Source organism: Acomys russatus, chromosome 7, assembly GCF_903995435.1.
Source record: "Acomys russatus chromosome 7, mAcoRus1.1, whole genome shotgun sequence".
In the NCBI taxonomy this organism is placed as follows: domain Eukaryota; kingdom Metazoa; phylum Chordata; class Mammalia; order Rodentia; family Muridae; genus Acomys; species Acomys russatus.
The window spans coordinates 44,539,372-44,554,582 of NC_067143.1; the positions used below are offsets into that span (position 1 = coordinate 44,539,372).

The following is a 15,211-nucleotide window of genomic DNA, read 5'->3' on the forward strand; positions in this document are numbered from 1 at the left end:
ATGTAGAGTCTTACTTTTACCAGTCATCAGCTAATGCAACTTTGAAAAATCGCTGAACTCTACTGCCTTCAGCTTTGTTCTCTATAAAACTGGGATGATGTTCTCTGTTTTATATGGTTGTTTAGACACTGTAGTTACGTGTGCAAAGTCGGATTCTAAGATACTCCCCCCTAAGTATGGTTTCTTGTTTAGGAGTATAAAGTTTGAGATCTGCCGACAACAATTGATTAACAACCCTAGCTTAGTAGTTAAGAATGTCCCCTGAGGTCACTCTACCTGCATTCCACGTTATGCAGCCAACCTTATCTGTGAAATGATAACGCAGTCCATAGATTTGTGAGAGTCAAAAGAAGCCTCCCGTGTAAAGCCCTCCGCATTGTGCCTGACAGAGCAAAACCCAACAAATTGTTTTGCTGCTGTTGTTACTTCAAGAGTCAAACTGTGGGGCTGAGCAGCGGCCTTTCTGGGATAAATTTATGTCATTTAATTTTGAAATGGAAGGGTGGAGAAGGTGTCCCAAGGAGATTTCTACCCCTTAGCAGCCGCCTTTCGAAGGGGATTCACACTCCAATCTCACCACCCCACATTTTCTTCAGTAAGGGCACAAATAAAAAGGCATATCTGCTCTATGATGGAGAAATTATGATATGTAATGCATGTATTGGGCTTAACATCACCACCTGCTCTTAAAGCTGAGTGTGTATTCCATGTCCTCGCATGTACAGCTCTGTTTCCTCGCAGTGCCAGATGTTTAGCGTTTCCATGGCTTTGGTGACTTAGAGATTTGCACCCGGTTCACACAAGCTGGCTGAGGGTAGCACTTGTTAGCATGTCTAGTTTCTGGTTTTTTGTTTTTTTAAGAAAGAGCCTTAACCTGTGTCTCCACATTCTGATGATAGTTAATTTGCATCTGGCATAACAGCTGATAACCTGTTTTAGAACCCAGCCCTGAGTCTCTCCTCGCCCTCCCCTGGGGTGAGATAGCAGACTTGCAGCTCTGGGCAGGAGAAAGGATTTTCCTCAGGCTTGGGGGAGCTTGTCTCTGACAGTATGGCTTTTCTTCTCTCTATGCCGGTCTTTATCAAACCCTTCCCACAGCTCCCGGAAAGTGTGACTGGGTAGCCTGAGCCAAGCACCCTCTGTAAGGGAGCACAGTTAACCACAGGTGTTGAGCATTATTCTGAGACCACCAAAGGGGCAGGGACTGTGTCTTTTCCTACTTGGCTCTTGTGGCCATGGAAACGGCATTGTAATTTTCATTGGCAAAACATGATTGTTCCAGGCTTGCTTGCTTGCTTGCTTGCTTGCTTTTCCTTAATTCATCAAAAGGTGTTGTTTGTTTTAAACATATAAGGTACTGGGGAAAAAGCATTGGTCTTTGCTTAGTACATTGTTTAAAATATTAGAAATATGGCACAATTAAAGTGGTTCAGCCTTTGAACAGAAATATAATTTAGTGCTTCCCTGTTCTTTCTGGTTGGCCATAAAGCCTGATGCCAAACAAAGTTCTTTTATGTGCGTTAGTGAGTTGTCAGACGTTCTGAAAGTCTCAATCAGTTTTCAATCTTTCCTTTTTTTATATTCTCAATATTATAAGTCAGCTGCAGTTCCTTTAATTCGAACTCATGGCATTTCCTTAAGGATACTGACAGCCCCTTTATCCTCAGTCATTTTCCTAAGTTTGTGTTGACTGATTTCCTCCAGATGTATAGCTGGACCTTCTTGGAAAGCAACTGCCCCATGGTCAGCTGTGTCTTCAACAATTTATTGTCAGCAATCCATCATCTTGTACGAATGTCATACCCACATGGGTGTAACCTTTTGTCTTGCTTAGTACAATGTCTCTTTGAGCTAGTTATTTTCCAAAAAATGTCATTTTGGAGACTTTTTTTTTCCCCTATACAAACTGCATAAGGAAGGCTAGGTAACTGGTAATCTGGGAGCAATCCGCTGCCAATCCGGATACACATGTGGGTTTAGGTAGTAACTGCTGAAACAGAGTGCTTAGAAACAAGTTATGTCTTATGCATTCACTCACCGTTAAGGTATTTTTGTAGCTGGTTTAAACAGTATTGTGGTGGAGCTTGTATTAGCTAAACTCTGAGTTGGGAAATCCATGCATATTAGAGTCTTGCAAGCTCAAAAGTGTCTGCAGTTGTTAAAAGATAAGTACCTGCGAGTGAGTAAGCTCTTGCACACGCCAATCTGAATTTTGCAGGCCTTCTTCCATTGTTATCTCCTTAGGTTTCTGCCTTGACTGAGGCCCCTGGGGTACTTGATAAGAGCATCTCTTTTGAAATCCACCTTGGGACAAGCCATTGAACTCCAACACTCTTGTTTCGTATGCTGAAGACCCAGGCCCATGTGCTCCCTTCCTTATCTTCATCTACCCTTGTTTAGTGTTCAGCCCTCCACATCTAAATGCATTTACTCTCTAGCATGCATCCTGTTTGGATCAGTCTCTTTTCGCAGGAGTGAGGTATACGCCGCTGGCAGAGGAGGCTGCATGAATGCTACCTTCAGGGAGGGCAGTTCATGTTCCAGTCTCAGAAGAAGTCAGAATAAAAGGGTCTCAGATGCTGGACCCTCTTATGGTGTCTACCTCCAATGGTGGTAGTCCATGATTGCCATCCTAGTACTCAGGAGGCAAAAGTGAGTTGGAGGCCATCCTTGGGTACATGAAACCTTGTCTCAAACAGACAAGCAAGCAAACAAACAACAAAGCCAAAAACCTTTGAATGGCTGATGAATGGATGCAAAGTTAATCCCAAATTCCATAGTAGTCTCTGAGCTCCAGTACGGGCCATGAGTTGGGAGGCAAGGCCGCAGCTGCTGTTTATTGAATGTATGAGCAGATTTTGTTGAACATGGGCTCAGGCTAGGGTCGGCACCTTCCTTAGCTCCGTGAGCTTTCCTAAGTTATTTAGTTTAGTGTCTGCTGAGATGAGAGGCTGCAAAACATTACAGGCTGCTGTGATTCTATCCCATTGCTTTTGAGAGGCTTGACCAAGATAAAAATGGCAGTGCCTGTAAAATAATATATGGTACAGACTGAAAGTAGGGTAATCAGAAAAGATTGTAGCTACTTACACATGCGCAGATAGATGCCAATCTTGGTTTTGTTTGTTTGTTTTAATTGAATTGGTGTGTTAGGAGCGTTCACCAATGTCAACAAAACAGTCGCAGTCTCAACTTTTTCCTTTCAAAATTATAGGACAATATTTTAGAAAATAGAACAAATATTTCCCATAAGGCATGGCCAAGACACTTAAGAAGAGACAGCTGCCATCCCCATAGAACGTTGCTGTGTGCTGTGCATCCACAAGAACCTGCTTTAAATGGACATGGCAACATAAAGTGTCTGCTCTATTGCATGCAAAGTTAGCAGTTATTGAAATGCCCACCCATAAGAGGTTATCTAATGATGCAATTGACAACGTATTGACTATTACAAAAAAAACAAAAAAACAAAAAAAAAACCAAAACCAAGCATGTTGTATATTTTCAAAATAAATCCCACACACAGCCTTCCACTTCACCAGTTTTGTTTAAAAGAAGTGAGTTACATATGGCATAAGGAGGTTAAATGCCTGATAAGAGAAAACAAAAGCAAAAAGACAGTGTGCTGGAGCCCACTTCGTCCTCCTCGCCCTCTCCATCCTCCTTTTCCTTGCTCTCTGCAGCCTTGCCTTCTTCCTCGCTTGCCACATCAGGTTTTCTTGCTGCTCGGAATGCTGCAGCAGCCTCGTCCCACTTTTCCTTCAGCATGGCGGCCTTCTCTGTTCACCAGGCTGCCTGTCATCTGCCGTGATGTTGGCTTACACTCCCCCAAGCCGTTTTCACAGCTGGCAGCCTGGGATGTGCTCACTCAGTTTGTCGGCAATGTTTGGACCAGAGGAAGAAGTTGCAAGGAAACGTTTTTTGTTTGTTTGTTTTGTTTTGTTGTTGTTGTTTTTGTTTTTGTTTTGCTTTGTTTTTGAGCATCTTGGGATCCTAGAGCAACTTCTTCATTTCTGTATGTCTGATGTCTTTAGGTATCTGCTTCCAGACCTATTTGCAAAAGCCTCTTTTTTGCTCCTAGTTGTGCAGAGCCGTGTCCCTAGAACACTCTCAGGGTTTAACTTACTGCACTGTAGTTTTTTGTTTATGCTTCCTCTGGCCTCCCAAAGCTTTGTGATGGAGTTGTCTGATGCCCTTGAGTACAATGTATACCAGAAGCAATGGGGAAGAGGATGTGAGGTCAGGCTCACAATCCCATCCTAAGGACTACCTGGACATGGATGGTTCCTTTTAGCATCGGGTCAGTAGGCACAACAGCAATGTCACTAACTATGAAGTCATTTGTGTCGAAAACCAGATGTATCCCAGAGGCTGTGCCGTTACAGACCTATGACATCATGCCAGGCTAACGTAGGGCATCCCGAACCACAGGCCATAAAGCTGTCTAGCTTTTTGTGTTCAGCAGAACAGCCCTACCTGTACATCGCCACATCAATGCGTTCACTCTGTTACCAGAATGGGCCAAATTATATGACATCATCCGTTTGAAGGATAGTTCATGAAGGCAGCCAAACTGTGCCAGGAGGGTTTTTGTGGTTCTCCCCCTGTGTTTATACAGGCAGACACTGTAATCAGCTGTCACGATAGCTATAATCAATTAGCTTATGCAGTGTTTTTCTCCATCTGCTCTAATTGAACAGTTGATTTTGTTTTTATTTTCACTTTTTCCCTCTCTACTCATTGCCTGGGTGTTACTATGGAGCCCTGTGACTAAGCCCCTATGAAACCTGCTTCTGCTGCTGCTGCTGCTGCCGCTTGTAGGGTGTGCAGTAAGTAACCCATTCGTCCCCAACCATTTTGCATCGCACTGATATCTAGGAGAGTTTGTTCATTTGAAAAAGACATTTAAGTCGCCCTTCCACTACAAAAGCCAAAGCCAAACCTTGATTCATCTAGATTTGATGAATCTGCATGTGAAATGGCCGAGTGTTGCTGTCACTCAAGTCACTCTGGTGGTGTCATGGTGGGGGCCAGCTGTGTGCAAACTCTGTTCTTCTGTAGCATAAAGGGGCAAATCTAGGACTTGTTAATATTGGCTGCTGCTTTGCCCTTTCTTGAAAAGATGGGAGCTGCAAGTCACTGAAGATGTTTAGGTGGAGCCTAGGATTACTAGTACCGGGGCGGGGGTAAGAAGTAATGGTTACTAAAAGTATCTAAGTTTCTTTTGATGCTGAGATTTCTCTCCAGTAAATAGCATGACCAGGATGTTCCCTGACAGTAAACCTGAGGACATGATTGACAGAGTAGCCATACAGCTAGCACAACTCTTTCAGTAATGCTTTTTTGTATGCCTACAGATATTGGCTATTAAATTGGGGAGAAAAAGAGCAACAGAAATGGTTCAGTGGTAAAGAGCACTGACTGCTCTTCCGAAGTACCTGGGTTCAATTCCTAGCATCCACGTGCACCATACAGGCAGACAAACATCCAGACACATAAACATAAATAAAAATATATTTAAAATAAATAACAAATAAGGGGGAAAAAAACAGTGAGATATAGGCTCTCTTTACAAGAGGCTTGAACTCCAATAGAAAAGAAAGGCTTATAAACAAACAGCATGGTCTTGAAGATAATGTGAGAGACGTCTGTGCAGTGAGTTAAAAGGAAAAAAAAAAAGGAGAACTAGAAATAAGCAGACATTTTCCAAAATGTTCTGCTCCCTACTAAAAAGCAAATCATCCCTGAATTCTCAGTGTTCAAGTCTCTGAATGAAAAATATATATAACCAAGTATTTTGGGGTCCACTTTAAAGATCAATTGGAAAAGATTGACAACAGCTCATGTACACCCAAGCATAGGCATAATATGCTGTTCATGTTAAAGCAAAGTGCCTCTTGAGATCCACCGGGGATTGGCTCTCTGACTACTCCCCACCTCAGACAACCAGTTCTGCAGACCCTCTTGTTGCTTTTAGAAACAGCATAGTGTTTCCATTTAGCTTATGCATATCCTGCCATATACTTTATTTTCAATGTGTTTTTTATATAAATATTGTATGTGTGCAAACAGCATGCACTGATGAGATCCAGCCTCCTGATAGTCACCCTCTTCCCCTATCCCTCAATGTTAGTAATCACTGTTCTATATCTGGGTTGACATTTTTAGCTTTTCACATATGAGAGAACATGTGGAACTTGCCTTTCTGTGTGTGACTTATTTTGTTCAACATACTGCCCTCCAGTCTTTGCAGCAAATGTCAGGATTCATGCTTCTTTATCGCCGAATATTCCTTTGTATGCTTTCTTTATCCATTCAGGTGTTGATAATCACCTAGGTTGATTTCCACATTGTAGCCTTTTATTAATAGGGCTGTTAAGTAAAGCACATGGGTATCTCTTTGATATCTCTTCATTTCTTTTGTATACACAATACACATTAAGAGAGAGAGAAAGAGAAAGAGAGGGAGAGGAGAGATAGGTGTGTGTGTGTGTGTGTGTGTGTGTGTGTGTGTGTGTGTGTGTGTGTGTGTGGTCTTTTAGGAACCTCCATTCTGTTTTCTTATGCACTTACATACTTCTTTTAAAAATATTTGTTTAATTCCATGCATATCAGTGTGTCTATGTACCATGTGTGTACAGGAGCTTGTAGAGGTCAGAAGAGGAATTGGATGTCCTGCAGGTGGAGTTACAGATGGATATGAACTGTCCTGTGGGTGTTGGATGCTAAACCAGGGAGAGCAGTAGGGGATCTTAACTGCTGAACCATTGCTCTGACCCTCCATGGGCTTCTAAATCATCTCCAGATTGCCTTTAATACCTAATACAATATAAATGTTATGTAAATAGTTGTCATTTTATTCTGTTTAGGGAATAATAACACAAAAAACATGTCTGTCTGCATTTAATGCAGTTTTATTTTTCCCGATATTTTCAATACAAGTTTGGTTGAACCCAAGAATTTGGAATGTGGGGCTATAGAGCTGCATCTGTAAATCTAAAGCGAAGACCACCAAACTGTGGATTAACTTATTGCCAATTCCTTACAAAATTACCAAGGGACATATATAAATGAAAAGCCAAGTAGCTTGTATTAATTTCACAAAGTATGTGGGAAAAGCCAAGATACAAAGGAAAGAAACCCAGGTAAGGACCCCAGGACTTGTCAGGACTTCTGTGTCTTGCAGCCAATTCCTACAATTCTGTTCTCTTCATTCTCCTGTCTCAGTGCTTGGAAATTTGACTCCCACAGAGACTAAGACAAAAAGGAAAACAACTAACAAAAGCTCACCCCAGCATTTAGAGCAGAGACCTGCATGGAGTGTTAAGCATATCTTTAGTGAGCACCTGTGACCATGTGTGCCAGGCATGTGCTGAAACATCATAGTAAAATCAGACAAGGCCTCTGCATGGACTCTGGTTATTGAAGCTGGACATGGTGGTGCACACCTTTAATTCTCACTACTCAGGAGGCAAAGGCAGGTAGATCTCTCTGAGTTTGAGGCCTGTCTGGTTTACAGAGTGAGTCCAGACAACCAGAACTACACAGAGAAACCCTGTTAGGGGCAGGGCTGGGGGGGGGGGAGGGCAGAGGCCATTGTAATTCAATATTTTTAATGTCATGCAACCTTCTCAGCTGCTAGGAAAGAAACCCTTACCTAATATTGACAAGATGGTCAAAGAAGGCTCCCTGAGAAAAAGTGCCTGGGCTGGGAGATGAAGGCTCAAGAGCTCAGCCCTAAAGAGTGGATGAAGGGAACAATGACCAGGAAAGTAGGACAGTGTCCTGTGAAGAGAGAGTAGTTCCACAGGCTGGAGCCTCCTCAAGTCTTTGGGGGACCCTAGTTATTTGGGGGGACCCGAATCACAGAAGGAGCTTAAGTTCAGGTAGAGTTTGCTGTTTAGTGGGAAGGCGGTAAGACCAGTTAAATAATCTTCAGCAGCAGCAGCAGCAACAACAACAATAACAAATCAGTTGTGGCATTAAGGAATAAAATCATGTTTTTCCCACTAGCAGAATGGATTGGAGGGAGGGCAGTCATTAAAAAGGCAAGGGATGTGCATCGTTGTCTAAGGAAAGAGGCAAGTGTAGGCATCACCTGGCTTTTCTCACTGTCTTCTTGAGTGTGCAGTATCACACAGGATGGCGATTCCCTGCTCTTTGAGTTTGCAAGGACTCCTTTCTAATGACCTGAGAGTGGCTTGGGCTTTTAGGTTCTTTTGATAGAGGCAATCTCAGTGATGGGGTGATTTAGTCAGAGCATAACGCACATGCTTCAAACATTCAGTTGTACATATGTGTAGGAAGTATTGTCTGTCAGGTGAGCAATGACACCAAAGGTAGGCCGACTGAGGCAGAATCATTAACAATTGGTACATGGTAGGTGTCCTAGGGTGACTATTGCTGTGACAAAACACCATAACCAAAAAGCAAGCTGGAGAGAGAGAAAAGGGCTTATTCAGCTTATACTCCCATATTGCTGTTCATCACCAAAAAGAGTCAGGACAGGACCTCAGGCAGAGCAGGAGCCTGGAGGCAGGAGCTCATGCAGAGGCCATGGAGGGGTGCTGCTGACTGGCTTGCTCATCATGGCTTGCTCAACCTGCTTTCTTATAGAGCCCAGAGCCTGCTCTGAGACGGCGCCACCCACATGGGCTGGGCCCTCCCCTTTGATTGCTAATTGAGAAAAAACTTTACAGCTTTGTCTCATGAACGCATTTCCTCAGCTGAGGCTCCTTTCTCTCTGATGACTCTAGCTTGTGCCACATTGGCACAAAACCAACCAGTATGGAGGATTTGAGAATTCATTGCTCATAATATGAAGAATGTGTGAGGAATTTCAGAGTCCAAACTCAGTTGTAGATGGCAAAAGTTAGGAAAAAAGTGTGACAAGCCTCAGTAAATTGCCTGCTCGTGACAGTGTCTTTCTATTCCTTCTGTGTCTTTTTTTCTCCTGTACATGTCTGCTCAGCTCCCTTATGCTTCTTCAATGCCCTTCACATCACACAGTTCATCCCCATCCGCATCCCTTCCATCCTTCATCCCCATCCGCATCCCTTCCATCCTTCATCCCTATCCCTTCCATCCTTCATCCCCATCCGCATCCCTTCCATCCTTCATCCCCATCCGCATCCCTTCCATCCTTCATCCCCATCCACATCCCTTCTATCCTTCCTTTTGACTTAGCCTTATTTACTAAGCCCAGGCCAGTCTCAAACTCTAGATTCTTCTGTTTTACACCCTTCCTTCCACCCCTCCCCCCAAGTGCTGCGGTTACAAATGTGTACCACCATGCCCAGAGCATTTCTTTTTCTTAAACATCTCTCACAACATTAAACTGTTGCTTTTTTTTTTTTTTTTTTTTTTTAATAGCTCCTTTTGCATTTCTGGCACTTACGCAACTATTTGTTTTGTTAAGAAAGTGCTTTGGAACAAATTGTTTTGAATATGTGACCCTTAGAAAAAAACACATCCCACTACTAGTGAGCTGTTGAACTAAAAGTGCATTTTCAAGCCCACCCCAGCAACTTGATATTCAAAATATGATCCATTCACCTTCCTGAGACGAGCCTCCCCTCTTCATCTTTGCATTTTCCTCAGTGCAGGCATACTCTGGGCCCAGGTGAGAAACAGGGGTGTCAGGCATCCTGCAACATAGCCAACAGTTGATGAGACAGGTACCGAATTTCAGATGGCGTAAGCATCATTGGCCAGTAGAGCATTTCCAAACTGTGGCTTCTTGTTGTTTCTCTCCTTTTAAAATCGTATCTCCTACTGTATTCTAAAACCAGCACTAAAACTTAATGAACAAATCTGGAATATCTAAACTCTGAAAATATATTCCTTATGCCAGCCTTCGAGTTGCCAAACAGCCCAGTGCCTAGACCAGCTCACAGAGTCTCCCTGCTCACAGAGCCACCCGCCATGGACTTTCATCCCTTTGTTCTCTCTTCTGGCCTTTGTTATGTGAGAATGTGCACACTACATTTCAGTGTTTCCTTCTCCCTTCTCCAAAGAGCTTCCACACGCCCATCCCCAAGATTTCTTCTCCTGATGGTCCTCCCACTGCTCTAGAACTCCAACTCATTTGCAGACCTTTCCCACTCTTCTAAGTTCTGTACATGTTGAATGCCGGAGCATCTCACATACCGGGTACCCTGTGCACCGACGGGGAGGATCTTGAGCCTCAATGATCTTAAGATGCTCCCGGGATGGTGGTACTTATCCTGATTTGCACACAAAGCAAAGCTTCCCAGAAACCCTGCACAAAGGCAGGCAATGGAAAGACTCTCCTTTTGGTCTGCCCTCTCTGACTAGTATATTTGTGATATTTGTACAATGACCTTCATCTTAACGACATTTCTGTTTCCGCCTATAACTTTGTTCACAATTCTAAATGGTGGGAGCTGGGTACTAATCTTGGTCACACACAGATATTACTTAGCTCCGGGTGTCAAGTACAGTCCCTTCAGAATGTGTGATAGAAAACACACCAGGAACCCTTCATGACTCCCATAGGGTGAGCTTGAGCTGCACCACAAAGCCTGCTGCATGGTGACAGTCAAATAAATGACTCACAATGTCAAGTCACACAGAGACGTCATCCAGTCACCTGGAAAGACTTCCCTCTGTGGTAAATGAGGCCACAGAGGAGAAACTTGGGAGGGTAGGCATCTATCTAAGCATCCACAGTGAGGCGCCTCTGCTGATCAGAGTGGTCATAGTATCCAATAGACCCTGGCACACACGGAGGGGAATAGGTCATAGTCTGGCCTGTGAACTCTCATTCTCTTTATGTGTATGTATATGAGTGTGTGTGCACATGTGTCTGTGTGTGTGTGTGTGTGTCTGTGTCTGTCTGTCTGTCTGTCTAAGTTGTTTATCCTCAGGTGCTGTCCACTCCATTCTTAGGAACCCAGCCATTGGTCCGGTTGGCCGGTGAGTTCCAGGGTTCCTCTGCTTTCTGCTTCCCCAGCTCTTCGGTGCTGTAATTACCATGATGTGCTACCATATCCAGCTTGCTTCCTTTTTTAAATGAGTTCCTCGGGGGACCAAATCCAGGCCCTCAAGCCTGCACTGCAAGCACATTTCTAACTAAGCTACCACCCCAGGGCTGATGATGGTTCTCCACATGTGCACAAGGCAAGAAAGAACATGTGGTTACTTTCACATTTCATATAAAGTTTTGAGAGCACAGTATAAAAGAATATTGAAGGAGGCTGTGGTATTACAGTCAGGCAAGCCCATAGGATGTAAGTCATGTGCTTAATCTAAGCATCAATTTTTATATTCATCACAATAAGATAATAGACTATAGGAGATATTTACTAAAGACCACGACACACACTTATATCTATAATTATTAGCTCTGTTTATTAGTACTACAAATGATAGTTACCAGCATCTAAGATTTATTATCTAATACTACCTGCTGGGCTTATTTTGTTTGCAGTGTTGGGATACATTTTTGTTTTACTTTTGGAATGTGTTGATATGAAATGACTCTACTCTGATTTCTGTCACTATTAAAAAAAATACATAGAAAATTTAAAGGACTAGGATGAGTGTCCTCTGTGTCCCACTTTATACAAGAGTGCTTATCCTGCCTAGAAGGGTCAATCATTCCATCCACACTGGCTAACAAAAATATGTTATGTAAGCTGTGCATTGCATTAGTCTCTGGTTGCCTTTCTCTCCGTCCAATGCCCTTATTCTGTGTTCCTACAACTTATGTACCATGTTATGGTGAAACCATCAGCTCTATTTGTCTTAAGAAACAAAAAACAAAATTATATATCAGTGCCCATGGAGGATGGAGGAGGGCATCATGTTCCTTGTTCCTGGAGGTACAAATGCTCTGAGCCACCATATAGGTGCTGATAATTGAACCTCGGTCCTTCGGAAACATAATCAGGTTTCTTAACTGATGAGCCATCTCTATGGCTCTAATGTGTCTTCTTGAGCACATGAAATGTGTTTTGTGACTATGTGTTTGGTTTTTGTTATTGTACTTGTGTCAGACTGTCCATGACACAGTAACTTCTTCTCTCATCTGCTTTCACAAACCCCATTTTTATCCTGTGATATTTTCTTCTTTAACATGTTCTTGCAAATGCCTTTCAAAATGCTCAGCTGGGATTAGAAAGGGGAACAGGACAGCTTAGTATATATAGTAAGGACAGTGGCTCAGTTACTTTTCTATGACTGTGATAAAACCCCGAAACCAAGGCAATGTATAGAAGGAAGGGTTATATTTTGGACTTAGGAGACAGAAGGGTAAGAGTCTATCACTATCATGACCAGGAAACATGGTGGCTCTTCCAGCAGCTGAGAGCTCATATCCCAAACCACAAACAAGAAGCAGAGAGAGTACATTGGGACAAAGCTCTCAAATCCACATCCAGTAAAATTCTTCCTCTAGCACAGCCATACTTCCTAGACCTACTGAAACAGTACCACCAACTTGGGAACAAGTATTTAGATGCCCAGGAATATAAGGGAAATCTTTAAGCCACCATAGAGAGCAAAGAGGCAGGAGTAGAAAACCCTCGGGTGCTGCTGCTTGCTGGGGGTCGGGTGGGGAGAAGCTAGCCTACTGTTTAGATTGACTTTTCAGTGGCTGCCTGCTTATCTTTGAACCTTCTCAGTCTTGACAGATGTCTAGGGAAGTTAGGTATCACCTTTGCATTCCAAGTGATTTGTGGGAAATCCAGTGTAGGTACAGTGGCTGAAGACCTGAGTATCAGTGGTTAATTGCAGAGTCAGGGCTCACCTTCTGAAGCAGAAGCCAAGACAATTACATAACTGAATGTTCTCTGCTGAGAACAAAACCTGCAGATGCTCAGAAAGCTAAATTAAACTCCCAGCTTACCTCTCAGTCACTGAGCATCATGGGAAGTCTGAATAATATTAACTAACACCAGGGTAATAATTTTAATGATGCCCAGTGAAACACTGATCTTCATCTTCCTGCCAGGGGGACTTAAAAGTCTGCCCAGTTAATTGGCCAGAAAACACTAGCTGTGGGTAAGCTGAACTTTTACAATGTGGTTTCGTGCTTAATGAGAAATCTTGTTTTAAAAAAAGTCTTTTTATTTTTAGTTTTTATTTTGATTCATTGGTAAAATTTTGCTCTAGACTTTCAGATTAGAAACTTTTTTCCACCCAGGAAGATTATTAATAAAGAATTACATGCCCTATATTGGGAAGGTGTGCAGATTGTATACAAATAGGCCTGGCCTCATCATGTAAAACAAACATTGATTGGAACATGGCGTTGGGTGTTGAGATATAAAGATGATGGGTAATGATATTTCTCACTGTCAGAAACCAATAGTCCACAGGAAGTAGAACCCTCATTTAGTCTCAGAAGCATTGAGCATTTGTTATGTGATACACACTGCTGGATATTGGGTGTATATATAGCAGTTTCTGCCCTTTAGCCTTATACTCTGATCAACAAAGATGCAGAACTAGGAAATCCTAAGAATAAATGATCCCTCCTTTTGTCTTCTGTCTAGAAAATATTTGGACACAAGTGGCTTGGTAGCCAGAACTTCAACGCCATCTTCTGCCTGCCTTTTATGGATAACCTCAGGCATATCACTAGATTCTAACAAACTATTGCACTATATTTAAAACTGAAGTGAAAGTATGGTCATCAATGTCATGTTGTTTGCTTTGAGGATTAAATGATAAAATGTATGTATGCATTCCACATGCATTGCTGACTCTGTGCATGCGACTCAGTAATAGTTACAGTGCTCCCATGTGGCTTAGGGATCATAACCGTGGTGTCATCTCTCGCATTCGGCCTTATGGTTTCTTTCTGCCAAACTAAGTCAAGACATAATAGGAGCAACCAGCTTCATGCAGGTCTCACCTGATATCACTGTCTCAGCTGCCACGCCTGTAGTTCCACTCTACCCAACAATCCACTCACCACCTTGGTATGCACAAACTGGAAGCACAGGGGAGTCAGCTCCCTGTGTGGCAACTCTTATAATTAGCAGGGAGAGGGTGGGACTGAGGGATATAAGGGATCTCAACAGAGTGGCTCTCTTCCTCATCCTGTGAATAGGAAATTCTGAATCGCAATGTGTATATTCGTCAGAGGTCCCAATGGGAATGAGTTCTAATTGCCTACAGCACTACACAGCTCATGGCACATCTTATGTTGTAGGTTTCTCTCCTTCCTTGATCTTGCTTCTTCATGGCTGCCTGACATTTGGACTCAAAATTGCCCATCTTAGAAAAATAGTTGAATAAATTTCTGGCAGCCTCTCAATCAGGCTCTGCTCTCCAGAGGGTTGTAGAAGTGGAGTTATGGATAGCAAGAAGGGAACGTTGGGAACAGGGGAGGAGGGTTTGCAGGCTGAGAACTATCTCCAGAACATGCCACCTCACACACTGGATTCTTTTTATAGCATCCTTGCCAAGTGTTCACCCAGCCACTGTTTCATGTCCAACAAGAGAAATGTACTGTCCCTAGTACTAGTTGCAAGAACTTCTGTAGCCTCGGTGCCTAGAGTAACACCTGACATGTAATACAAGATCAAATATTTTTAAATGAATTTTAAGCAAAAATTTTATTGGCTTTTAAAAATCATTTTAAAATTATCTTAGTTGATAAAATGGCTGCAAATCTCCCTTCCTTTGCCTTTAAATCATTAGGCATAATTTTTCTAGGATGTACATATGTTTTCATACGCTTTTGCGTCTTATTTTCCACAAGGAATTCATTGCCAGGACACATGTAAATCTCTTAATTTTGTGCTAAAAAAAAAAAATAAGCCAATGGGAATTATAGGAGGTATGGATTCTGCCTGATTTAATTGTCATAGGGCCTTCCCTCTCAGATTTCATCATATTAAAAAAGGAGATAGTGTCTTCTATACATGACAGGGAGTGACACCCATGAAACCTTAACAATATGGTTGCCTAAATAAAATCTGCAGAATGACATCACTGGTTGACACCCAGTTGACACAAGGTTCCCCAGGCTAGCCTCAAACTGCCAATCCTCCTGCTACAGCTTCTGGAATGCTGAGATTGCAAACACATGGCACAAGTCAGCTACAAATATTAATTCTAATGCGAAGCTTTTTGGTGCTTTTCTATACCTCCACTGCTGGTTAAGATTTCATAAAATAATATATTATTTGTATTTTTTAATGGTTTTAATTTTTAAACTTATTTTTTATTTTATGTG

At 42.5% G+C, this 15,211-nt stretch overlaps 1 protein-coding gene across 23 annotated transcripts in view; it reads left to right on the forward strand.

The window, feature by feature from the left end:
* The window catches only part of Dlg2 (discs large MAGUK scaffold protein 2), a 1,899,378-nt gene that overhangs the window by 1,676,482 nt on the left and 207,685 nt on the right, over nucleotides 1-15,211 (forward strand). The window lies entirely within an intron of this gene.